General features: G+C 43.7%; 1 pseudogene across 1 annotated transcript; it reads left to right on the top strand.

The window, feature by feature from the left end:
* Positions 1 to 231: 231 nt before the first annotated feature.
* LOC311328675 lies at positions 232 to 22289 on the top strand (annotated as a pseudogene). Its single transcript, XR_014631370.1, has 8 exons — positions 232 to 846; positions 928 to 1043; positions 1433 to 1542; positions 1636 to 1669; positions 5355 to 5542; positions 6251 to 6707; positions 14966 to 15388; positions 22253 to 22289. The product of XR_014631370.1 is annotated as an uncharacterized misc_RNA (transcript).
* Positions 22290 to 27100: the final 4811 nt, after the last annotated feature.

Here is a 27100-nt window from a genome sequence, read left to right as displayed (position 1 = left end):
ATTACATGTTTGCTATTTGGGGGTACTTGATACTAGGTGCCACAGTGCCCATTCAAAATGTGCACACAGCTCCCTGTGGCCGCTGGGTGGTTTATATCAAATTGTGCCCAATGTAAATGTGTGACACAATGACCTCAATAGAGGTTAGATGGCGCTCAAACCCTTCTGGTAAATCCATCTAGAACCAGCTACAAACCTTAGCTGGTCATTAGCTGAGCCCTGTACTACGAAGATGGATTACGGGGTTAGCGCGATAACTTCAGGTTCAAGACTGGTTCATCCGTATCACGAAGGTGGATCTCTTTTCACCGCGTTATATCTCCATTATGCTGGCGAGCTAACCTGCTCGGTGGCAGGTTAAGTTCCAGATTACGGCTCGACGCTATAAAAACACCGGTATCAACCAGTCAATACATGCGGAGAATGGCTTGTCCTTTCTTAGAGGATCCCGTGGAGCTCGGTGCGCGAATAGTTAGAGGGTCTCTAAGGAAGGCGAGAGTATTTAAGAACAGACAAAACCCATTAGAGTTTTCTGATGACTATTTATATGAACGATACCGATTTTCGGCAGAAGGGATCATTTATATCTGTCAGCTGCTTACCACATGTAGCTACAGTCAAGTCATGCGCTTACAGTCCCACAGACTGTATGTATTGCTTTGCGGTTTCTTGCTACAGGTAGCTACATGTATGCTGTCGGCGATGCAGAAAACCTGAGTAAGAACACGGTCTGTCGCGCAATACGCAAGGTGGTCGTTGCCCTTACCAAGCTGCTTGACGCGTTTGTGACCTTCCCAGGCCACTTGCCCATGCAGTCCATAAAAGAGGGCTTTTATGAAATGGCAGGTAAGAACCTACTTGATATAGCCTACTGTGAACCAATATGACGTTTACTGTTGTAGCCAATGCTGCCCACTCTTTGCATAGGTTTCCCCAGAGTGATCGGTGCTATAGACTGCACACATATCCCAATCTCCGCCACCCTTGGAGAAAATGAGGGGGATTATGTGAAGCGCAAGTCATTTCATAGCATCAATGTGCAGGTAAAGACACTTCAGTATTTGGCCTACTCATTCCTTGATATGATTGTTGTAGGAGCTGATGAAAGTTAATTCCTTCATGGCACATATGGAAATATTCACATCAATAAATATCACCCCCACCTTCCAAATTCAATTCAATGTCATTATGAGAAAAGCACATGTACAACCAAATTAGTGTCAACAGGAGCAGCACAGAACAAATATACATCACATATCAAAAAATAAACCATTATACTCCCCCCCCACACCATCAACAGTCTAGTGCAGTCCCTGTGTTCATTCAATAATAAATAGTCAGCAGACATGTAGCAGTAATTCAGTCAAATGCACATGCTACATTCACTTTTAATTCTATGGTCTGATGTTGTGAACCACAAATACTTTTGCAGATGACGTGACCACAACGGCATGATCACCAGCCTTGATGCGAAGTGGCCTGGGTCAGTGCATGACTCCCGGATCTTTAGGGAGTCTACACTGTGCCACAAGTTTGAGCAAGGTATGGCAACTGTAGCCTACATAGTGTTTCTCATGTTATTTCCCACAATGCATGTGTGATACTGACCATGGCAATATTCCTCTTCACCTTCAGGGCTTTTCAATGGAGTGCTGCTTGGGGACAGGGGGTATGTGTGCATGCCCTTCTTGATGACAACCTATCCTAACCCAGAGCCACAAAACACATTCAATGTGGCCCTTACCAAGACGAGGGTCAGGATAGAGATGGCTTTGGGGGTTCTGAAAGCCCGCTTCAGCTGCCTGCGCGGGCTCAGGGTGGCCCCAGAGAGAGCCTGACAAATTGTGTCGGCATGTGTTGTACTCCACAACATAGCTGGCATTAGGAAGGAGAGAGCCCCACCGGTCACCATGCAACCCCCTGATGTCCTGGACCCCATCACTTTGGATTACCCTACTGGCAGGGCTGTGAGAGGCCATCACACAGCAATTTTTTGCATGAACATTGAACAGGAGGCATTTTGTGAAGTAACAACCTTTTATTGAAATGTAACTCAGATGTCCTCTCGTTGCTAGAAACAAAGAGAGAGACATGTTAGTTGAATTGTCATCCATGCCGGAATATAAATGACGTTCTAACTGATATACCTTCTTTTCATACTCCAGTTTCTCCACCTCACACCTCCACAGCTACAGCAAATGGAACAGACAAAGAACAAGATGGGAGCTACTGTACATGTAGGCTAGAAATACTGTACACATACTAACGAGGCAGATGGAAACCAATCAAACAATCTGTGGCACAGGTCTCTCAATCAGAGCCAATTTAGCCAGTTGTAGTCCTAGGTCCGCTATTGGGGCGGGGTTGCCAACAACAACAAGTACTGTACACATGTAAACATGTTGTCCCCCATCCATTATGCATGTTCCCTTGTGGTATCAAGCCCCCTGCTTCTCATTAGGCGTTTTTATACAGAGATCCCACTTTATTGCCCTGTAGAAGACCCCTCAATTTTCTGTCTTTGTTTGTTTATAATGAACCAAAGAAAGACAGCATAATGTGTGATTTTATATAGCATGCCGGCAATCTGGAATCGAGAGGCATGACCCTTGGACGCAACATTCACTAGTTGTTAAACAAATCCATGCACCTGTATGGTCAAAAGTCCTATAATGAATGTTGAAATACAGACATACCTGGTGCTACTAATGTCACATCATTTGTATCAATGATTGACCAAAGTAAGCTCCCTACACACCATGGTAGAGTGAATAAGAGTACAATAACGTCTCCATCTAGTGGGCAAACAAGTCCATGCTCCTGTATGGTCTAAAGTCATATACTGTAATGAATGTTGAAATACAGACATATCTAGCTCTACTAAACACCTCAAGCTCTACTCTCTGCAGATGTAGAAAGTACATTGTTTTAGTGACTTAGTCCTCTTGACCCCGTTCAGGGGCATAGGACGCCCACCAGAGCTCTGCATCTTGGAGTGTGGAGCGTCTCCAGGTTTCTTGGCCTATCCTGTTTCCCTGTGGATTGCAGTCCAGGGCCTGTCTCGTGATGTTATTTGAGTCCTTCCTAAGGGTGTGACCTATCTTAATTCCACTTTCTCCTTTTGACGGTGGTAGCTATGTCGTCCTGGTTTGTGATCCCTCACAGCTAATCATTTGTGCTCTTGATGGGCCACCATAGCTTGAGGATGTAACGCAGGCATTTGTTAACAAGAACCTGGATCTTTCTTGAGAGGCCCTCGGTTGTTTTCAACATATCGGAGCCGTAGAGAAGGACGGTCTTCACGTTGGCCCATGGATCTCAGGGAATTCCTCTTTGGTCTAGCGGTAGATGTTTGGGATGAGGAAGGTCAGCGGTTCAATCCCCACCTCACCCACATGTTACACATAGAACCCCTGTTATGCAGGCAGGACATCAGATGAGGGCTTGAGGTACAACCTGTATGTAGTCTGAAAATGGCCCTCCAGTCTAGCCTAATGGCCTCTAGCCAATTTATCCCCAAGATATTTGGCCCCTCCCCTCTTACCACTATCAATGGCAACTGTCTGGTCTGCCCCTTGTAACTGACTTGTGTGTACATCTTGCCTAGCACCCCTACACTATCTCTGGTGTACATATACAGCTTTGTTCTTGTATGGTGGAGTTTCCCCCCTCCCATCTTCCTGTATGTTTTCTCATTCACTATAGTCAGGCTTGCCCCAGTGTCTACTTCAAACTCAATGTTGCATCCGTTCACTGCCATCTGCTCTCTGTATGGCTCTACTCTTTTTTCATCATGGATATTGTACATCATGTGGGCATACTCCTCTTCCTCTTCTTCCAGTCTGTGGCGCGCTATGGCTTCTACCATACGGACTTGTGGTCACGATTGATCAGATAGCTGGTTGGCTTGGTTCCACGATTGAAAATCTTCAATCAGTATCCCTGCACACCGCACTGATCACTATACATATACACACTGTACATACAAACTTTAAAGTTACCATTTAAATACATTTGTAAATATAACACTTACTTATTCATTCAATTCAACCATAACATTTCTGTGACCTTTTGGGATGTTTGCTTTGGCATTGTATATGTATGTTTCCCATGCCAATAAAGCCATTTGAATTGAAGTAAAATATAGAAGACATGCAGATAGTTATCCATTCATACTTGGATGGATGGATAGATGGATAGGGATTTGTGTTAGTGAAAATGTGCTTTACTGAGACGGGAAGCACAGGGTGTAATCTTACCAGTCTCAATATGCTCTCCTGTGAAATGTATCGCAATCCCAATATTTGTACATGTTTGGCATGTCTTGGACTTGAGCATTCCCCTGGCACTTGTTTTCACTGCTCCCACGGAGGGGCTATGTGCAAGTCATACCAGATGCCTACAAATAGATGGGACTCCACTTTGCGCGTGTAAACTGTAGAATAATAAGGCATTACAATCAGGTGAAGAAATATGAACACATGCTCATTTCTCAGATTTCCAGAATCTATTTGGCTGCGCTCACGCTATATTGTTATAAGTAGGCCTAGGCTATATTGATAGTAGGCCTAGGCTATATTGATAGAAGTAGGCCTAATCTATATTGTTATAAGTAGGCCTAGGCTATATTGATAGAAGTAATCCTAATCTATATTGTTAGAAGTAGGCCTAATCTATATTGTTAGAAGTAGGCCTAATCTATATTGTTAGAAGTAGGCCTAGGCTATATTGATAGAAGTAGGCCTAATCTATATTGTTAGAAGTAGGCCTAATCTATATTGATAGAAGTAGGCTGGGACTGACTGCCCCCCAATCAAAAAGTCAAACTGCGCATATGAACATCATGTCACTAGAGAGACAGAAACAGCAGGATCCAGAGATGGTAAGGGACTGTGATAGAACTAACAGAAGGAAGTTCATAGAGAAGCAACTAGAAATGAATCCAGAGGCCTATAAACAATGAGATGCAAATAAAAAGGCTATGTTAAGGGAAAGACTTCATGAACAATTAAACAGAACAACAAAAGGCAGGCTTTTCAGAGATCGTGTCAGGGATGGACCCATCTTTGCATGTGTGAACTGTAGAATAATTAGGCATTACAATCAGGTTAAGAAATATGAACACATGCTCATTTCTCATATTTCCAGAATCTATTCTGCTGCTCTCACTCAAAATAAACCATCTCTCCAGTCTTGAAAGTTTCCCTCCCTCCCTCCCTCCCTCCCTCCATAGTCAGTCCCTACATCTCACCCACTTGGTTTTCTCCCTCCCTCTCTTCCTTCATCTTTCCTTCCTCCCGTCTCTCCCTCCCTCACCTGTTTGTTCTTATGAAACCACCCCCTCTCTCCCCCAGGTATGTGAACTGTGCCGGTACTGAGGAAGAGCAGAACCTGGTAGCGTTTCAGTACCGTGGAGGGATCCTGTTTCGCTGCTGTCGCCTGCTGGCTGTCGGGGAGGAGCTGCTGGTCTGGTACGGACAGGAGTACAGATACAAGAGCATCTCCTTCAACTACGTCTGGGAAGAAAAGAGCACCGCTAGAGGTATCTGTCCTCAACTCTTCTTCCCTCTGTCTTCTCCATCTCTCTCTCATCCACCTCTTTCCTTAAAGCTGAAAGAACAAGAGGTCTGCTGGTCAAAATAATAACCGCTGTCCAAGTAGCTCTCCTCTACCGTCCTTCCTCTCCTCTGTCTTTTTCCCATGGTGCCAGCCACCATGGCGCCAGCCAGCAGGCAAGACATGGGCATACAGCATGAAATTCAGGACACTCATGGATGCAACGATACAGAGGGCACTATGTCATGAACTGCAATGGTGCCTGTGCAAATCACTGTTGTGAGGCACGCAAATTGCCAATATTAGGCAGGCACACTTGCTCAGAACAAAATGGAATGCTGTTAGTTGCCATGGAACATGGTAGCTTGACTTATCTTTAGGAGTGCTAGCTTACTCTAGCTCTCTAAGGTAGCTATTGCCGTGGGCTTCAATGTATTCATGCTTGTTTTCTCTCCTTTCTCCTCTTTTCTTTTTCTCACTCCTCTCTCCTCTGTCGCTCTCCTTCACTTGAGCTCAGCCAGAGGAACCTCTTACATATCTTTCTCTCTCCTGTCCTCAATCTGAAGTTGTGGTGTCGTCGTGTTTCGCCCCCCACTAGTTACATACGTATAAACACTCTATACAGTATTTGCACTTGTAATACAGGTGTGAGAATCCTTTTTAATGTTTGTCTCTTTCTCTTTCACTCTCCCAGGAGTGATGTCAGACTTGTCCCAGACTCGGGTGTTCTCCTGCTCTGTGTGCCCATTCACCTACACCTCCCAGATCTACCTCAACAAGCACCTCAAGAGGAGCCATGACAACCTCTACGTCTCTCTCTCTCGTCTCTCGAGCAGACAGATCAGACCAGAGATTCTCTCCTCCTCCTCCTCCTCTCAATCACTCCCTATCACCCCCCTCACCCCAGCTACTGCTCAGAGACAGAGAGACACAGACAAGCCAAGACTGTACCACTGTGAACAGTGTGGGAAGAACTTCACTAAGTCAGAACATTTAAAGAAACACCAGCGTGTTCATACAGGAGAGAAGCCATACCACTGTGAACAGTGTGGGAAGAACTTCACTAAGTCAGGAAATTTAAAGACACACCAACGTGTTCATACAGGAGAGAAGCCATACCACTGTGAGCAGTGTGGGAAGAACTTCACTACGTCAGAAGAGTTAAAGACACACCAGCGTGTTCATACAGGAGAGAAGCCATACCACTGTGTCCAGTGTAGAAAGAACTTCACTACGTCAGGAGATTTAAAGACACACCAGCGTGTTCATACAGGAGAGAAGCCATACCACTGTGAACAGTGTGGGAAGAACTTCACTAAGTCAGGAAATTTAAAGACACACCAACGTGTTCATACAGGAGAGAAGCCATACCACTGTGATCAGTGTGGGAAGAACTTCACTACGTCAGGAGAGTTAAAGACACACCAGCGTGTTCATACAGGAGAGAAGCCATACCACTGTGTCCAGTGTAGAAAGAACTTCACTACGTCAGGGGATTTAAAGACACACCAGCGTGTTCATACAGGAGAGAAGCCATACCACTGTGACCAGTGTGGGAAGAACTTCACTGACTCAGGAAAGTTAAAGATACACCAGCGTGTTCATACAGGAGAAAAGCCATACCACTGTGACCAGTGTGGGAAGAACTTCACTGACTCAGGAAATTTAAAGAAACACCAGCGTGTTCATACAGGAGAGAAGCCATACCACTGTGACCAGTGTGGAAAGAACTTCACTAAATCAGAACATTTAAAGAAACACCAGCGTGTTCATACAGGAGAAAAGCCATACCACTGTGACCAGTGTGGAAAGAACTTCACTACGTCAGGAGACTTAAAGATACACCAGCGTGTTCATACAGGGGAGAAGCCATACCACTGTGACCAGTGTGGAAAGAACTACACTACGTCAGGATATTTAAAGACACATCAGCGTGTTCATACAGGAGAGAAGCCATACCACTGTGACCAGTGTGGAAAGAACTTCACTCAGTCAACACACTTAAAGATACACCAGCGTGTTCATACAGGAGAGAAGCCATACCACTGTGACCAATGTGGAAAGAACTTCACTACGTCAGGAGGGTTAAAGACACACCAGTGTGTTCATACAGGAGAGAAGTCATAGCCTTAGGCCTGGATTACACTACTGTGTTTTTCTGAGTTTTTTTCGACTGCCTTCGCGCCTAGCAATTACAATACCGAGGCCAAAATGAGGCTCGAACCCAGAGGCAGATCGATACGTCCGGGGCCACGTTTTGGTGATTGAAATCCGGCGATGCGTTCTAGTGTAATAGGCGGATCTGGAGGTCTTTGGAAAAAAACTATAGGAATAGGGCTACACTGTAACGCTGTATTCACTTCACCTTATAACAATCAAACAGATGATTCATGAGTTTGAGCTACATAGTATCTTACTGTATACTATAGTTAATCAGACAAGCGGATAATATCGTAGGAGGAATTTAACTGTATTCCATGTTTGCAGGTTCCACCCAAAAAGAAGACATTTCAAATCATAACCTACACAAGAGTAGACACCTCAATTATCTTGTTAAAAGAAAAGTAACTGGCAAAAAGTTTTCTTGTTAAACCTTTTTATTGAGCTATCGCTATATAAGATATATATTGAGATATGCCGCTACACGTGTGGGTAGGATCCCTAGCTCAGTCTTTTGTGTTCCTGACCAAATATCACCTTGATCACACCTGTCTGAACTTCCCAGCACTCCTGCCCTTTTCTTTTTTAATAATATCTCTATTCAATACTCAAGTTCAGTCCAAATGTTCCAATGTATTGTTCACAATCATTGTGTACAATCAGTTTGTTTAAAGTCCTTCATCCATTCCCTCACGATATAGCTCCCATATTATGACGTAATATGTTTTTACGAATATGCCAACTATCTGTCCTGCATGGTGTCGTTCTAAAACATCACCATCAAGAGATGAATAAGCTTACTATTTTAAACCGCACCACAGATATGATGAGACAGACAACATGATTTAGGTTACATAATAGGCCAGTAAAAGCAGATGTTTGCTTTTGCAAAAGAACCCCTCAAATATGTTGTACAGTTTAATCTGGAATAATATTCTGAAGTCAGATCTGTAATCATTCTACAAGCAATTGGTTTATTCGGGTGAACCACTGAGTGCGTTTACATGCACTCAATAAACCTTGCTTAAACGGAATATTGACAATGGCCATGTAAACAACCGTTTGAATAAACGGAATATGGGCATATTCCGAATATAAAAAAACTGAATAAGTCCCCTGGTTTATTCCTTTTCCAAACCGAATATTGAGTCATGTATACGCTTATCGGTTTATTCCCACCAAAAGGAACATGAATTTGTGCTCTGCGCATGTTTTATTCGCAAGGAATCTTGGTTCTAGATTGCTGAACTAACGTTAGCCATTCTCAAAATGCAATACAACACAAATCTATAGTATATTTCATAGGTAGGCCTACAGTTTATTTTATTCTGCAAAATCAATTCTGTTATGTCTAAACAAACTAGTTTTGTACTGACTATTCTATTTGTTGCTGCTGTTTTGATTGTATTTCTGCTTGTTATGTTCTCTCCTGTTCTGTGATTGTATTTAATTATTTCCCACCAATCCTAGCTGCGAATCTTCATCCAAAGGGCCCGGGGGGCTCTGGTGTGAACGAGTGGCATATGAAAGAGAGCCACAGCACCGGAGTTTAACATTTCCTCTCGTTTTCTCCTTTCAGTAAGGAAGTGAATGAGGAGTGTGAAGTGGTGTTGCTGGATGAGAGCAAGCACTATAGCGCACCACAAACATATTGCTATCGTTTCCATTCTTTGCTGTCTGGGGAGATGGGCTAAACAGGAAGAAGAAACGTGCCGAAAAACTTTCATTTCGATGACGTTCTCCGTGCGTCGCTGGTTTAAATTCGGAATATACCGAATGATTACAATTATCATACAGGAATATTCCTTTTTGCTTGCGCATGTAAACTCCTTATTCCTAATGTTTCAATAACCGGAATATGGACAATAAACCGAATATTGAGTGCATGTAAACGTAGTCAGTGATAAAAAATCTAAATAGGAATTGGATATGGAGTTTGGATTACTGGAGAAAATGAAAAGAGGAACATGAGGAAGATCCTTGGTGAACTGAATAATACGGCAGGCCTTATCCTATATGCCTATGGAATGCTGTTCAGGAAGTTGGGTGAATGAATGGATTTAATTTTGTCCTCTGGGTAAAAGTCAATTGCTTTAAAAACATGAAAGAATAAAACCAAAAAGTACTGCAACACGAAGTAGATGAAATGGTGATTGCATAGGGAACTGTTTAAATTAATTCCAATATACCTGGTTGAGTTCATGGTTTACAACCATTCATCTCTTACAATATACATGAATAAATTATCAGATGAACAGTAGTAATGGTAGGCTATAATATTGTTATCACAGCAGTGCAGATTGCAATTAGAGATTAGAATAAGTAGAGTATCTTTTTGGATTTGAGATTATTTTAAAAGCAGGGGATGCGCTCCACACATGGAATACAAACTGGGATGGAAATGTATTTGTTGGTGACTGTTGGCATTGGTTGGATGGTATTTTAAACTCTTAACTTTTCAGAATGTTTTTTTTTTTTCATTAGCCTTTTTAATAAACATTGTATAACCTGAGAGAGGTACTGTAGAGTGTGTTCATTTGTGTTCCTGCCTCAGTATCCAACCCTGGACTGACCCCACCTCAGTATCCAACCCTGGACTGACCCCCCCCCCAGTATCCAACCCTGGACTGACCCCCCCTCAGTATCCAACCCTGGACTGACCCCACCTCAGTGTCTCTGCATGCCTCTTCCATTGCTCCCAGGGAGAGTCATGCAGGTGTCTGGTTTGTGTTCATAGACCTTTGTTGACTTGCGTTGTCTTTTATTATTGTCCTTATTAAGCTCTGCGTTGTGTTTTGATTACAATAAAAGACGGCCCCAGATCTCACAATATCACACAGTCCAGTGTCCCTTCTTTAGGTGTATTCCAAATGAATCTCTCCAACACAGGATTTGAGCGACATCAAAAGCTGTTTATTACAGAAGGTTTAACATACAAAAGACGATGGCATATAGTCTAATGTACAGCTGACCTGTCTGTATGCTGTCTGGACTCAAATCAAATCATCTGAGCTCGAGCACGGTTCTTATGTGGTTTGAGTGCCCCCACCCCCCCCTCGTCCCTTCTCCGATAAGACTGTCTTTCTGGTCTCTTCTGTGGCCTTGTTTTGTCAAGTCAACCTACCTTGGCGCTAACCACAACAATTGCTGTTTGGCACAGAGTGTACCAGCCATGGAATGTCATCTTTATCTCATAAGTCTATGGAAGAGGGACACCATTTCTTACAGAAAGCTCCAGCTACAGCCATACTCAGAGGTCAATCATTATAATTAGGAACAGCTAACAGGATCAGATTAAACCAATATTTCTCTGAAAATCAACCAATATTCAACACCTTCCAACACCGTGAAAATAATTCCTCAATGGGACTGAGGAATGGGGAGTAAGGGGGTAACAGTGTATCCACCTGTGAAGTTATGTATGGTGGTTGGTGAACCAGTCCCAGACCAGAGCAGCCCGGTGGAAACTAACATGATCCCACATGACAACAAACCTGGGCTGCTTTGCTCCATCCTGTACAACTGCATTATATAGAGCACCAGATATGTCATTGTGAGTGGAGTGCACTTCTAAAGCATAGAGCGCTTTACAATATCTTCTCTCAATCACTCACCAATGGTGGCCAGCTGGTGTTAGCCTCCTCATTGGGATAAATTAGTGTCTTACTCAAGAACACGTCAACGAAGCAGAGGAGATAGCTGGAATTGAACTGGAGGCTCCCAGACGGCTACTCTACCTCCTGAGCTGCTGCCGCCCCCTCAGAACATGATCATGTGTGCAGTACTGGATGGACCTAGGGTGGCATGGTGATGGAGAACTCCTTGCAGATGTAGGAACTTCTTGAAAATGTTTTCAGCCCTCAAAGGCCAAATGTAGATTTTTGCAGGTTGATTATCAACAATCTAGTAATTATATTCCGTAAACTAAGGCATGTTTAAATGATTTTATTGTGAGCTCACAAGGTATGTCTGATCTCCAGAGCAGGGATATCAGAGTACAAATGTGTGGTCAGAAAACAATGAGTCTCATACTTCAGCAAAAATGACCTCATCTTAAGACCTCCTCCTCCTTATCTCTCTGGGCTAGTGGAAAGGGCTCTCCCCCTCCCCCAACTTAACATTCTTGAAGCTCACAGACCTGCTTCCACACACCACAAAACACTGATTCTTCTTCCAGGAACACAAGGTGATATTTCCCCCTGGCTGCCCAGGGACATTCACAACAGCTCTTTGTCCTGTAACATCTGGGCCCCGACGCCTGGTTTTAGATAGATTGAATCCAGCTTCATCAATGAAAATGAGGTCATGACGCAGTGCAGCTGCGCCAAATACCACCAATAGGCCGTTCACACCTCTCATATTGAAATGAATGGAATGCACAAGAACAAGAGCCCTGGATCAGGTCCAAATCCAGCCAGCTTGCTAATAACGCCAGCTAACATTAGCCAACTTCCGATAGAAATCTAACCAGGTAGATATGAATAGGCTATTGCAGGATCTTGACTAGTCGTAACGTTAGAAGACCATAAACGCAAATGAAAACGCAAGTGCTCATTTTACCATATTTTGGAAAATAAGTACCCTAACACACCCTATAGAACATGTAATCTATGGGCTGCAGCTATTGAGTCTGAGAGAAATAATAATAGGCACAAATCCTTATTAAATCCATTTTAATTCATTGCTTTTATCTCTATCAAGATTGATTATGTTCTTCTAAAGCTATAATCAAAGTTTTGATGACTGAGGCCCAATTTAGGGACCCAAATAAGATTGAGTCCACCCAAGAAAAAACTAAACGAATAATTCCATGTATTTGACAAACCCATCATAGTCTACATACCAGTGATTATACCAATATGAGGTCATTTTAAGATCAATCAAACATTCAGTTCCGAGTCCGGGTCCAGAACCAGGGCTACAGCCAACAGCAGGGGGAGGCGGACTGGACTGGGAAGGTGTTTGCATAGTCCTTGAACTCTGCCTTTCTTTTCTCCTCCAGATCCAGGTACCTAAGAAGACAGTTTCAATTGCTGGTGATTTAGACCGTTAGCACTTATAGTCAGAATGAGGAGGGATTCAGCTTTTCAATAGCGCTGAAGATGGAGAGCAGACACATTCACACTTGGGAACCATCTAGTCTACGTATTGTCTGGCTGAAGTGGTCGTCAGTAGTCTTGTGTTCACACCTCTCATATTAGAATGAATGGGAAGAAGTAGCCCTGATCCAGGTCCAGGACTAAAGAACAAGAAGAGACTGCACCTTTTTATCTTTGGAAAACAAGGAGGAACATGGTCAGCACTGGACATTCAATATAAGACCTCACATAAATGAAGAGGTCACGCATAATGCATGTCAGAATAATAATGTCATAGTAATGTCAGAACTGGTCACTACCGTTACATATCCAGAAGAGGGCGGCAGGTAGCCTAATGTTGAGGAGGCGGGCTCTAGACAGGATCTCAGTGAAACGCGTCATTGTTCCCGGCTTTCACCGATTGGTTAAGAGTGTATATAAATTGTGTTTGTAATCTGTCTCTCTACCTTGGGCACTCTTCAATGTCGAACACCGATTCTTATTTTACATCCATCTGAAGAAAACAAGAGACAAGCTCTTTATTCTTTTTGAGTAATAAACGTTTTCATCACAACCTACTCACTAGCTTTTCACTGGAAAGGCTGCGACAATCTTCAATTCGGTAAGTTGTAAGTTATTTTTTATTTTGAAAAATTAGAGCGCAACAGTTTGGGGCTTCGGTTCAGGAAGTGATTTTTGCCTACATTTACTTGTTCTTTAAAATCCTTAGATGTTAATCCTGGAGGCAATCCAACCAGGGGTTCACTGGAGGAAAACAGGGGAGGGTCGTGCGTTTAGTCCAAGGGAGGTTTTTTAATTTGAGTCCAGGGGAGGGTTACTGTTTTGTTTTTTTTGAGTCCAGGGGAGGGTTAGGCTATAGGCCTGTGTCTACACATTTGAATCGAAAACAGAATAGTTTATTCATCTTTTCGGAATTCAGCAAGCTGTTTTGTATGACCATGTTGAGAGGGAAGCGCGTGAAGCGAACATACCGACATGCGGTCTGTTTTCAGTGAATTTCTCTGTTGCTGGTCGTTGCTGCGTGCGTTCACTTCTTTTATTCGCTGGTGACATTAAATGGGGAGCATTGTTATGGGACTGTTGTGTTAGAACCCCCCACTAGAGTTACGTTGTAATGGTACGTCCCACACACAGTAGACTATTGCCGCGTTCCAGATAGGATTTTGAGCTCGTAAGTTACGACTTCAAGTCACGACTCACGACTTCATAGCGTTCCAGTCAAACTGTCTGAATGCGTGGCATTCTGGATAAATGTAAACAAGCCGATATGGTAAAAGCTTGAGATTTCGCACATTGTCAGAGCTGACAAGCTAAACATTGTATGCCTAATTTCGCTATGCTAAGAAATTGTACGTTACATTTTATTTATTGACATCATCGACTTTTCGCCGTTTGCTGATCACAGCACTACCTGTGCGACTTATTTGACTCGAAAACGGAAGGCGTTATTTTCTTCGACCTTATTAAAATGATTATTGTCGAATTGGTGGATATATTTCCGTCAGGGGGAGGTTCACGCATTTTTATTCCCGAGTTAAAGTGCTCTAGTAAATTTGGAATGGTCCCTTATTTGATTCTGCGACGCGCTGTGGCTTCTACCATACGGACTTGTGGTCACGATTGATCAGATAGTTGGTTGGCCTGTGTTCCACAATTTAAACTCTTCAATCAGTATCCCTGCACACCGTGTCATAGAAATTGTAGTTTCACCACCTCACCACCTCCCTCAACCTTTCACATAGCTGTGCTAATCTAATTTATGACAGGATGACCTCTCCAGGAGGTTGACTCACCTAGACGTTGTCTGCTCCAGAATAACCATCATTTGTCCCTTTGTCCCTGCCAGATTTACCGCCTTTTCTCATGTCACGTGTCTGTATTCTCGACCACTGTTGATGATGTCCGCCATTTCTTATGACGTGTACAAATGGGTTAGCCAATCACATCCCTGGAAGCGTCATACCTGTGTATTGCTTGAATATAAGGCGGCGCAAGACAAGCCTACTCCACTTGTCAGAGCGGCTAGTCGAGCTGCGTTGCGCGGGTTGTTTGAACAGCTTGGAACTGCTTGCCTGTTTAGCGATTGTTGGTGGGGAGGGTTTGTAGGTTGGGTGTCCTTGAGGCATGTCCTCTCGGGTGGCGGGGGGTAGTTCGGGGAAGAGGGGTAGATCGTCGGAGGGTAGGGGCCTGGGAAGTGGAGGTCCGCCCGAGGTGAAACTGCTTAGACGAGAGTTGGTGGATGGGGACGGGTGGCGGCTGATTATCAGGTTCAAGGATGGATCGGGTGGGTCCATGAACCCGTTCAAGGTGTCCAAGGATCTCACCCAAAAAATCAGTTCGATCCTGCACGCCAGGTCTTTGTCCGATGGCAATCTGTTGGTTTTCTGTAAAACGGAGGCCCAGAGGAAGAAAGGATTGATGTCAACGCTGCTCGGGAGACAGGTGGAGTGCATGGTTCCGGGTAATGTATCTGGCCGTGGGTTGCAGGGGGTGATATATGGGGTGGATGTGGAGGTAACTGACGACGAGATCATGCAGTATCTCAAGGGGGCGGAGGTTGTAGGGGTTTGGAGGTTTGGGACTGTGCGTGGGGGGGTAAGGCAGGCTAGCACGGCCGTGTTGGTCTCCTTTGCGGAGGAGGCTTTACCGGAGCGGGTTAGCCTTGGGTTTTTGTCCTATTTGGTCAAGCCCTACCAGTGCCCTCCCTTGCGCTGTTATAAGTGTCAGAGGTATGGTCATGTTGGTGCGGTCTGTAGATCGTGTCAGGGATGGACCCATCTTTGCATGTGTAAACTGTAGAATAATTAGGCATTACAATCAGGTGAAGAAATATGAACACATGCTCATTTCTCAGATTTCCAGAATCTATTCTGCTGCTCTCACTCAAAATAAACCATCTCTCCAGTCTTGAAAGTTTCCCTCCCTCCCTTCCTCCCTCCATACAGTCAGTCCCTACATCTCACCCACTTTTTCTCCCTCCCTCCATCCTTCCTTCCTCCCGTCTCTCCCTCCCTCACCTGTTTGTTCTTATGAAACCACCCCCTCTCTCCCCCAGGTATGTGAACTGTGCCGGTACTGAGGAAGAGCAGAACCTGGTAGCGTTTCAGTACCGTGGAGGGATCCTGTTTCGCTGCTGTCGCCTGCTGGCTGTCGGGGAGGAGCTGCTGGTCTGGTACGGACAGGAGTACAGATACAAGAGAATCTCCTTCAACTACGTCTGGGAAGAAAAGAGCACCGCTAGAGGTATCTGTCCTCAACTCTTCTTCCCTCTGTCTTCTCCATCTCTCTCTCATCCACCTCTTTCCTTAAAGCTGAAAGAACAAGAGGTCTGCTGGTCATAATAATAACCGCTGTCCAAGTAGCTCTCCTCTACCGTCCTTCCTCTCCTCTGTCTTTTTCCCATGGCGCCAGCCACCATGGCGCCAGCCAGCAGGCAAGACATGGGCATACAGCGTGAAATTCAGGGCACTCATGGATGCAACGATACAGAGGGCACTATGTCATGAACTCCAATGGTGCCTGTGCAAATCACTGTTGTGAGGCACGCAAATTGCCAATATTAGGCAGGCACACTTGCTCAGAACAAAATGGAATGCTGTTAGTTGCCATGGAACATGGTAGCTTGACTTATCTTTAGGAGTGCTAGCTTACTCTAGCTCTCTAAGGTAGCTATTGCCGTGGGCTTCCATGTATTCATGCTTGTTTTCTCTCCTTTCTCCTCTTTTCTTTTTCTCAGTCCTCTCTCTCCTCTGTCGCTCTCCTTCACTCGAGCTCAGCCAGAGGAACCTCTTGCATATCTTTCTCTCTCCTGTCCTCAATCTGAAGTTGTGGTGTCGTCGTGTTTCGCCCCCCACTAGTTACATACGTATAAACACTCTATACAGTATTTGCACTTGAAATACAGGTGTGAGAATCCTTTTTAATGTTTGTCTCTTTCTCTTTCACTCTCCCAGGAGTGATGTCAGACTTGTCCCAGACTCAGGTGTTCTCCTGCTCTGTGTGCCCATTCACCTACACCTCCCAGATCTACCTCAACAAGCACCTCAAGAGGAGCCATGACAACCTCTACGTCTCTCTCTCTCGTCTCTCGAGCAGACAGATCAGACCAGAGATTCTCTCCTCCTCCTCCTCCTCTCAATCACTCCCTATCACCATCTCCAACACCCCCCTCACCCCAGCTACTGCCCAGAGACAGAGAGACACAGACAAGCCAAGACCGTACCACTGTGAACAGTGTGGGAAGAACTTCACTACATCAAGAGATTTAAAGACACACCAGCGTGTTCATACAGGAGAAAAGCCATACCACTGTGACCAGTGTGGAAAGAACTTCACTGCGTCAGGATATTTAAAGACACACCAGCGTGTTCATACAGGAGAGAAGCCATACCAATGTGACCAATGTGGGAAGAACTTCACTATGTCAGGAGATTTAAAGAAACACCAGCGTGTTCATACAGGAGAGAAGCCATACCACTGTGACCAGTGTGGGAAGAACTTCACTGACTCAGGAAATTTAAAGACACACCAGCGTGTTCATACAGGAGAGAAGCCATACCACTGTGACCAGTGTGGGAAGAACTTCACTGTCTCAGGAAAGTTAAAGATACACCAGCGTGTTCATACAGGAGAGAAGCCATACCAATGTGACCAATGTGGGAAGAACTTCACTATGTCAGGAGATTTAAAGAAACACCAGCGTGTTCATACAGGAGAGAAGCCATACCACTGTGACCAGTGTGGGAAGAACTTCACTGACTCAGGAAATTTAAAGACACACCAGCGTGTTCATACAGGAGAGAAGCCATACCACTGTGACCAGTGTGGGAAGAACTTCACTGTCTCAGGAAAGTTAAAGATACACCAGCGTGTTCATACAGGAGAGAAGCCATACCACTGTGACCAGTGTGGGAAGAACTTCACTGACTCAGGAAAGTTAAAGACACACCAGCGGGTTCATACAGGAGAGAAGCCATACCACTGTGACCAGTGTGAAAAGAACTTCACTACGTCAGGAAATGTAAAGATACACAGCGTGTTCATACAGGAGAGAAGCCATACCACTGTGACCAGTGTGGAAAGAACTTCACTGCGTCAGGATATTTAAAGACACACCAGCGTGTTCATACAGGAGAGAAGCCATACCAATGTGACCAATGTGGGAAGAACTTCACTATGTCAGGAGATTTAAAGAAACACCAGCGTGTTCATACAGGAGAGAAGCCATACCACTGTGACCAGTGTGGGAAGAACTTCACTGACTCAGGAAATTTAAAGACACACCAGCGTGTTCATACAGGAGAGAAGCCATACCACTGTGACCAGTGTGGGAAGAACTTCACTGTCTCAGGAAAGTTAAAGATACACCAGCGTGTTCATACAGGAGAGAAGCCATAGCTATAGCCTTAGGCCTGGATTACACTACTGCGTTTTTCTGAGTTTTCGCCTGCCTTTGCGCATAGCAGTTACACTACTGAGGCCAAAATGAGGCTCGAACCCGGAGGCAGATCGATACGTCCGGGGCCACGTTTTGGTGCTTGAAATCCGGCGATGCGTTCTAGTGTAATAGGCAGATCTGGAGGCCTTTGGAAAAAAACGATAGGAATAGGGCTAGACTGTAACGCTGTATTCACTTCACCTTATAACAATCAAACAGTTGATTCATGAGTTTGAGTTACATAGTGTCTTACTGTATACTATAGTTAATCAGACAAGCAGATAATATCGTAGGAGGAATTTAACTGTATTCCATGTTTGCATGTTCCACCCAAAAAGAAGACATTTCAAATCATAACCTACACAAGAGTAGACACCTCAATTATCTTGTTAAAAGAAAAGAAACTAGAAAAAAGTTTTCTTGTTAAACCTTTTTATTGAGCTATCGCTATATAAGATATATATTGAGATATGCCGCTACACGTGTGGGTAGGATCCCTAGCTCAGTCTTTTGTGTTCCTGACCAAATATCACCTTGATCACACCTGTCTGAACTTCCCAGCACTCCTGCCCTTTTCATTTTCAATAATATCTCTATTCAATACTCAAATTCAGTCCAAATGTTCCAATGTATTGTTCACAATCAATGTGTACAATCAGTTTGTTTTAAGTACTTCATACGGTGGCCGACGCGTGCAAATCACAACGGCAAATCCGGAACACAACGGCAAGTTCAAAAAACACAACCGCAAAGTTCAAACACAACAGCAAAGTTAAAAAACACAACAGCAAGTCAGAAAACACAACTGCAAGTCGGAAACACAAATGCAATACAGAATACACAACAGCAAGAGAGAAAACACAATCGCAAAATGGAAACCACGATTGCAACTCCCAAAAACACAACGACAATAACCAGAAATCACATTAGAAATGTGTCAACCGGAAAGGGATTTACTACTTGTTGAATCTGATTGGGCAGCTATAGTGTCAATAACAGTGGGACGTGCGTGAAACGAATACTCAAATCAATTTGAAATGATACGTTTAATGACTGGGTTTAAGAATGGAACTATTTTTCTCCCACATGCAGGAGCCTATCTTGCCTCCTGCCAGTCTGTTATCTTGCCTCCTGCCAGGCTGTTGTTATAAATAAGAAGTTCTTAACTACTTGCCTGGATAAATAAAGGTTATTGATTGCTGATGAGCTAGCTAGCTAATTGTCATTGATGTCATATCAAATATTGGACATTTTTATCTATAGCTAGTGACCTGCTTTAGTAGGCTAGTGGCCTCTAAGTAGTTTGCACAAAACAGCTGATCAGACGTTACGATGCGCTAGGCTCTTGGCTAGTCTATGTGACACCTAGATGGCAATATAGCGAAAATAATGAAGATATGTTTTGAGTATATCTGTGGTGGTGATAGGATAACATTCATATACAGAGAGAGGACGAGTAGTTGTTTTGTTGTATATTATTTCAATATACAACAGAGATCATCTACAAAATAGATTACATCCTAATTCGTAGCATCATCCATGTCTAAATCCCGAGCAGCCAACACTTGGCCAACTCAACATCTGTCCTCTGTAAGGAAATCAGGTTACTGCGTGTCATAGCTGGGTAGGCTCGGACACAAGGTTTTTACTCTGGAGCATGCTCTGACTATGAGCACTTGCGTCAGCGGTAGGCGAAGTGGGCATAGATGGAACTGGGGCAGTTGATGAGTCAGACAACTCAGTCGCGAACACGGTATCAACCAAGTCAACTACCTCACTCAGTCCTGCGCATGGGTAGGCTACATGCGCACACAGGGAACACTTCAGGAAACCTAGCTCTGGGCCAACACATCAGGCTGTAGAACAGAGGGATATGTTCCAAAACCTCCAGCATAGGCATAACCCTGCCACCAGCAATATCGTTACCGAGCAAGAACATTTACACCTATTGGAAAAGACGGACGCACGGCCACCTTACACTCCACTGGCTATCACAACTGTGCACCAGATGGAGAGGCACCGACACATATCTCATTTCGATGTACTGCACCAATACACTAGAACCAGTGGAGGACTTTTCAGAGAAAGGCAGAATATCAGAGAGTATAAAAGACTGGGCTGCTCCCGTATCTCTCAATATGCGCACTGGATACTGGTCCGCCGCCGTGCCACAGAGAGAGACACCCACAGGAACGGTGCGTAACCAGGGTGCAGTGAACCGCGCACTCCACCCAACTGGCGCTACTGGTTGCACCAAACCAACCTCCTTGGGGTGTTTGCTGGGCTGCGACATTTTGCGTTTCAACATGAAGCAGTCGGCCCTTACTCCAGCCAACCAGCTAACGTCAAAATCACTAGGACAAGAATGAATGAATGATGATGCTAATGAATGATGATGCTACGAATTTGGATGTAATCTATTTTGTAGAGAATGATGATTGAAATAATATACAACAAAACAACTACTCGTCCTCTTTGTATATTAATGTTATCCTATCACCACCACAGATATACTCAAAACATATCTTCATTATTTTCGCTATTATTGCCATCTAGGTACGTGTCACATAGACTAGCCAAGAGCCTAGCTATGCATCGTAACGTCTGATCAGCTGTTTTGTGCAAACTACTTAGAGGCCACTAGCCTCCTAAAGCAGGTCACTAGCTATAGATAAAAATGTCCAATATTTGATATGACATCAATGAGCTAGCTAGCTAGCTCATCAGCAATCAATAACCTTTATTTATCCAGGCAAGTAGTTATTTATAACAACAGCCTGGCAGGAGGCAATTTAATATTATGCAAGATAACAGACTGGCAGGAGGCAAGATAGGCTCCTGCATGTGGGAGAAAAATAGTTCCATTCTTAAACCCAGTCATTAAACGTATCATTTCAAATTAATTTGAGTATTCGCTTCCCGCACATGTCCCACTGTTATTGACACTATAGCTGCCCAATCAGATTCAACAAGTAGTAAATCCCTTTCCGGTTGACACATTTCTAATGGGATTTCTGGTTATTGTCGTTGTGTTTTTGGGAGTTGCAATCGTGGTTTCCAATTTGCGATTGTGTTTTCTCTCTTGCTGTTGTGTATTCTGTATTGCATTTGTGTTTCCAACTTGCAGTTGTGTTTTCTGACTTGCTGTTGTGTTTTTTAACTTTGTTGTTGTGTTTGAACTTTGCGGTTGTGTTTTTTGGACTTGCCGTTGTGTTCCGGATTTGCCGTTGTGATTTGCACGCGTCGGCCACCGTACCTTCATCCATTCCCTTACGATATAGCTCCCGTATTATGACGTAATATGTTTTTAAGAATATGCCAACTATCTGTCCCGCATGGTGTTGTTCTAAAACATCATGTTACGGCCCCTCTCAGGCTGTTATGTTTAGGGGTGTAAAGGGAGAGGGGCAACTGCAACAAGCGGTGCCTGCGTGTGGCCAAGTATGGGTAATGTAAAGCAGAGACTATGGAAGCAGTGGCAAAAACAAACAACACAACTAATAACCAAAAAGGTAGACGGACGACCAAGTAACAATAACAGCGCTCTGTTTGCCTCCTGTCCCTCTCTTCCTGACCACCTTCCAGCTTCTCTTCTGCAGGGAAACAAGAAAAGAGTGATAAGAGGAGATACATGACGACTGATTAGTCATAAGTTTAACTTTAAAAATCACACTGACCCATTTCATCATATACTGTATACACAAAACAAAATAGGACTACTCAAAGACGATTATTACTTGTGTTCTCTGATTTAAACTGGTGAGTGAGGCCTTACTTAGCACAGGGGGAATATTCCCAGTCCTCCGAACTAGCGCTAGACATTTCTAGAAGTCTACCGCAAGTAACAATTCACAAAGCTGTGTGGAGCCGTGGACCATCTTTTTCTTCTGAATGGGGAGACATTTTTTGCTACGAGAAAGGGGCGGAGCTGACCTCATTGCTAGGAATGATATGCTTCATGAGCGTGCTTGTGATTATGACCCTCTGTGATTGATGACAGCTGCTTCCTGTTCATATTCTACCTGTCTAGTGTGTGAACTGAGTGTATAAACTGTTCACATTCTACCCATCTAGTGTGTAAACTGTTCTCACATTCTACCTGTCTAGTGTATAAACTGGTATTACATTCTACCTGTCTAGTGTATAAACTGTTCCCATTCTACCTGTCTAGTGTGTAAACTGGTATTACATTCTACCTGTCTAGTGTATAAACTGGTATTACATTCTACCTGTCTAGTGTATAAACTGGTATTACATTCTACCTGTCTAGTGTATAAACTGGTATTACATTCTACCTGTCTAGTGTATAAACTGGTATTACATTCTACCTGTCTAGTGTATAAACTGTTCCCATTCTACCTGTCTAGTGTATAAACTGGTATTACATTCTACCTGTCTAGTGTATAAACTGTTCCCATTCTACCTGTCTACACAGTAAATTTCCCAGTGTAAAATACACAGTGTCAAAGTATATTGACTGTTTTAGAGTTATTACAACAACAGGTTTAGTAAGATGCCCCCTAGTGTTGGTGAAAATGTTCGTAGTTAAAAGATGCGGTGTAAAAGAAGTAGGCTACTCTCGAAAGCCCCACCTCCTCGTTTCAGTTTGAAAGTTTCAAACCGTCCATTTCCCATTTCAAACGAGGACTGCGCGATTTTCTTCTGCTGGAGAGACTGTCGCGGTAAGTTTCTTCTAATCACCTATTAAACCAATTATTTGGCATTTCAACAGAAGCAGCATTGTTAATATAATGGAGGGGTGATTAGGTTGTATTCCGTGTAGCTAACGTCCATAGATTCCAGTGAAATAGCTCAGACTGAGATGTGTGGCTGGGGGCTAGCTAGCTATTATCGCGCGCAACTTGCTTCACATCGACAGATCAGGTAAATTTCTCCTAAATCACCTAGCGTTATTAAACCAATATTGGCATTTCTACAGAAGCAGAGTTGTTAGCTCATAATGTGGAGAGGTGATTGTGCTATTCGTTAGCTACGTTAGCTAACGCCCATAGATTCCAGTGAAATAGCACTAACAGACATGGAGTTGGCTATACTAGCTAGCTAATGTTAGCTAGCTTGACTAACGTTATCCGCGCCATTTCCTTCACGAATAATTTGGCATTTCAACAGAAGCAGCATTTTAGAATAACTTTATATTGTTGTTCACCATACAATGGCTTTGTATCTTAAAATAACGTTACGTATGTCCAAGGTCTAACGTGACTGACTGACTTGATGGCTAGCTTAAATGAGCAACATTAAACTAGCTAATTGGAGGGTGACTGTTGTATTCTTTAGCTAGCCTAACGTAGCTAACTTCATAGATTCCAGTGAAAGAGCAAAGACTCATGGGGAGTGGGGAGTGAAAGAGCAGAGACTCGTGGGGAGTGGGGAGTGAAAGAGCAGACTCGTGGGGAGTGGGGAGTGAAAGAGCAGAGACTCATGGGGAGTGGGGAGTGAAAGAGCAGAGACTCTTGGGGAGTGGGGAGTGAAAGAGTAAAGACTCTTGGGGAGTGGGGAGTGAAAGAGCAGAGACTCATGGGGAGTGAAAGAGCAGAGACTCGTGGGGAGTTGGGAGTTTATCGCGCGCCAATCAATCCAATCTGGCAACACTGAACTAGCTAGCTCGCTCCTCTCCCTGCAGTCAGTCTTTATTATATTGTACTGTGAAATTACCATAGCTAAGTAAATGAGTATTGATGAAGAAGCTAGTTGTCTCTCTTGTAATGTTTCATGATTGAAATACAAATGTAATGCTTTTTCATCCATTGTGGCCTATCTTGTATCACTACTTTTTCATCCATTGTGGCCTATCTTGTATCACTACTTCCAGATGCTGATCAAGGTGAGGTTCAATGGTGAACAAAAATATGTCAAGGTCATTGACCTGACACTTGACAACCTTTTGACTGAAGGTAAGCTTTTAATTTGCGATTTAGTCTGATTACTTTTACCATTATGATTGCAAATCTAATTGTAGGTTGTTGTTTTAATGTTTGTCACAGCTTTCCAGAAATTTGGAATCCCAGTTACCAGTTTATCAGATGCAAAGCTGTATGATGGATCTGGAACTGAAGTTGATGGGGATGTGTTTGAGGAGGTGGTGAAAGAGCCAGATCTTGGTGTGTTCAAGCTCACACTGGGCAATGAAGGTATGTGCTGGTCTGATAGGGGTTAGTCTGGAGTCTGTCTTTACCTCAGTCTGGTAGGGGATAGTCTGGAGTCAGTCTTTACCTCAGTCTGGTAGGGGTTAGTCTGGAGTCAGTCTTTACCAGTCTGATAGGGGTTAGTCTGGAGTCAGTCTTTACCAGTCTGGTAGGGGTTAGTCTGGAGTCAGTCTTTACCAGTCTGATAGGGGTTAGTCTGGAGTCAGTCTTTACCAGTCTGATAGGGATTAGTCTGGAGTCAGTCTTCATCAGTCTGGTAGGGGTTAGAGTCAGTCTTCATCAGTCTGATAGGGGTTAGTCTGGAGTCAGTCTTTACCTCAGTCTGGTAGGGGATAGAGTCGGTCTTTATCAGTCTGATAGGGGATAGTGTGGAGTCAGTCTTTACCAGTCTGATAGGGGTTAGTCTGGAGTCAGTCTTTACCACAGTCTGGTAGGGGTTAGAGTCAGTCTTTACCTCAGTCTGGTAGGGGATAGTCTGGAGTCAGTCTTTACCTCAGTCTGATAGGGGTTAGCCTGGAGTCAGTCTTTATCAGTCTGATAGGGGATAGTCTGGAGTCAGTCTTTAGCTCAGTCTGGTAGGGGTTAGAGTCGGTCTTTATCAATCTGATAGGGGATAGTCTGGAGTCGGTCTTTATCAGTCTGATAGGGGTTAGTCTGGAGTCAGTCTTTACCAGTCTGATAGGGGATAGTGTGGAGTCAGTCTTTACCAGTCTGATATGGGTTAGAGTCAGTGTTTATCAGTCTGATAGGGGTTAAGTCTGGAGTCAGTATTTACCTCAGTCTGAACCACCAGGGGACGACTCAGTCTTATCGTGCGTATGAAGGCAGCGATGCCCACCTTCCTCTCCCTCTCTAGCTTCTGCAGCATCACGTCCAGGGCTATGGTGGTGCCAGTTCAGTGTAGTGTTCTATAAGTTCAAACTGCATAAATGTATGTACTGTAAAATCAGGATATAGTGATTGGAACTATAGGGTGGGAACCATCTATGTTTTCAAGTCTTGGTCACTTGTGGCATTACGTTCAATATAACATTTGTGTGTATTGTGTATTTTAGCATCTCCCCTGATGAGTCCTTCCTCTGCCGGTTCTGAGATGAGTGCCTCAGGCCTTGAGTCAGATGATACAATCATTTTGAGCGAGGATGGAAGCCCTTCAAGAAAACGTCAAAGATCTGATGACGAAGCAAAAATGTATGTTTGTAATTCATTCTGCAATTCATGTGCCAGCAAATGGATTTTAAAGGGTTAGTTCACTATTTTGAACATTAGACCCTATTTGCGGTTCCTCTACCATGAACCTGAAACATAGAGACCATAATTTCACTGATCGCTCCATTATTGAGCTAGCAACAGCTTTTCTGCAGGGCTACAATAGAAGTCAATGGTACCAGTAGCAGCCACTACCAAACTCAAAATTAAACTCGTTTTCAAAGTCACGAAACTCAGAGTGGTCACTGGTGTCCGTTGATGTCCTGACAAAAATCGCCGCAAAGTATGCTTCCTATCAGGTTTTATGTATCATTTAGCATGGAACTATTTTCAGTGGAAGCATATGGCTGTACTGCGACTGAATGCTAAATGATACATAAAACCTGATAAGAAGCATACTTTTTTTGTCAGAACATCAACGGACACCAGTGACCACTCGGTGAGTTTCCTGACGTGGCCGCTACTGCTACCATTGACTTCTATTGTAGCCCTGCAGAAAAGCTCTCTTTGTTTCAGGTTCATAGAGGGACCGCAAATGGGGTCTAACGTTCAAAATAGTAAACTAACCCTTCAACACTGCTGTTTTCTTACAGCTGATAGAGAGCATACTCAATAAGAAACCTGGTGGAGAGGTTGTCATCAAGGAATACTCCAAAACTAAAAGCCTCACTGACAGCACCAGACGAATGATGATCAACATTCTTGTTTCAGAGATGACAGAGACTCATGGGTAAGTTTAAAGGAAAGATTCATAATGAAAATTGTAGAGCAGTACTTGCTCTGTTGTTTGTTAAGAATTATTTCTGTATCAGTATCTCAGTCAAATAATTGGTTAGGCTACTGCTGGCCATCCACTGCTATTGGGAGAAGATTTCTCTTGTATCAAACTCGATGGGCATGATACAGCTTCTAAAATCACTCCTGATATTTAGCTGACAGAGTAGGAATGCTGCTTGTGTATATTCATTTCAGGACAGCACCACCGCGCAGTGTGAGGGAAACGTTTGCACGAGGCATCGTCTCCTTGTTCCCATACTTGAAGGATCCCTACACCGAAAATGGATATGTAAGTATATATTACAACTGATAAAGAGCATCTGTGTTTAATTTGTCTGGTATGGTATCTGAGCAAATGAGACTTGGTTAATTTTTTCTTTAAGATTAGTAACCACGTTCATCTTCTTAAGGAACATTATTTCGACCCCAACTAACTTCGGTTACCCTGAGTGAAGACCAGTGCAGAGAGGCCATTTCTCTTATGAAGCATTCTTCTGATGAAGAAACGGTCAAACAGAAGATGAAATCGACCTTTGAGTACAGGAAGAAGATGACCCACGACCCGATTAAATGCTCCACCATCCTAACCAAATTTCCACGCTTTCTGGATGTGAAGGGCTTGGTAAGACTTTTTTAAGGAACAGTTTTAAATTGTATACATTGCGTTTAATCTCTAGATGCCAATTCAGGTTGGC

The sequence above is a fragment of the Borostomias antarcticus genome, assembly GCF_949987555.1.
Source record: "Borostomias antarcticus genome assembly, contig: scaffold_157, whole genome shotgun sequence".
Classification (NCBI taxonomy): domain Eukaryota; kingdom Metazoa; phylum Chordata; class Actinopteri; order Stomiiformes; family Stomiidae; genus Borostomias; species Borostomias antarcticus.
Note: the sequence above shows the minus strand (reverse complement) of the source record. Positions and strands in the feature narration are given on the sequence as shown.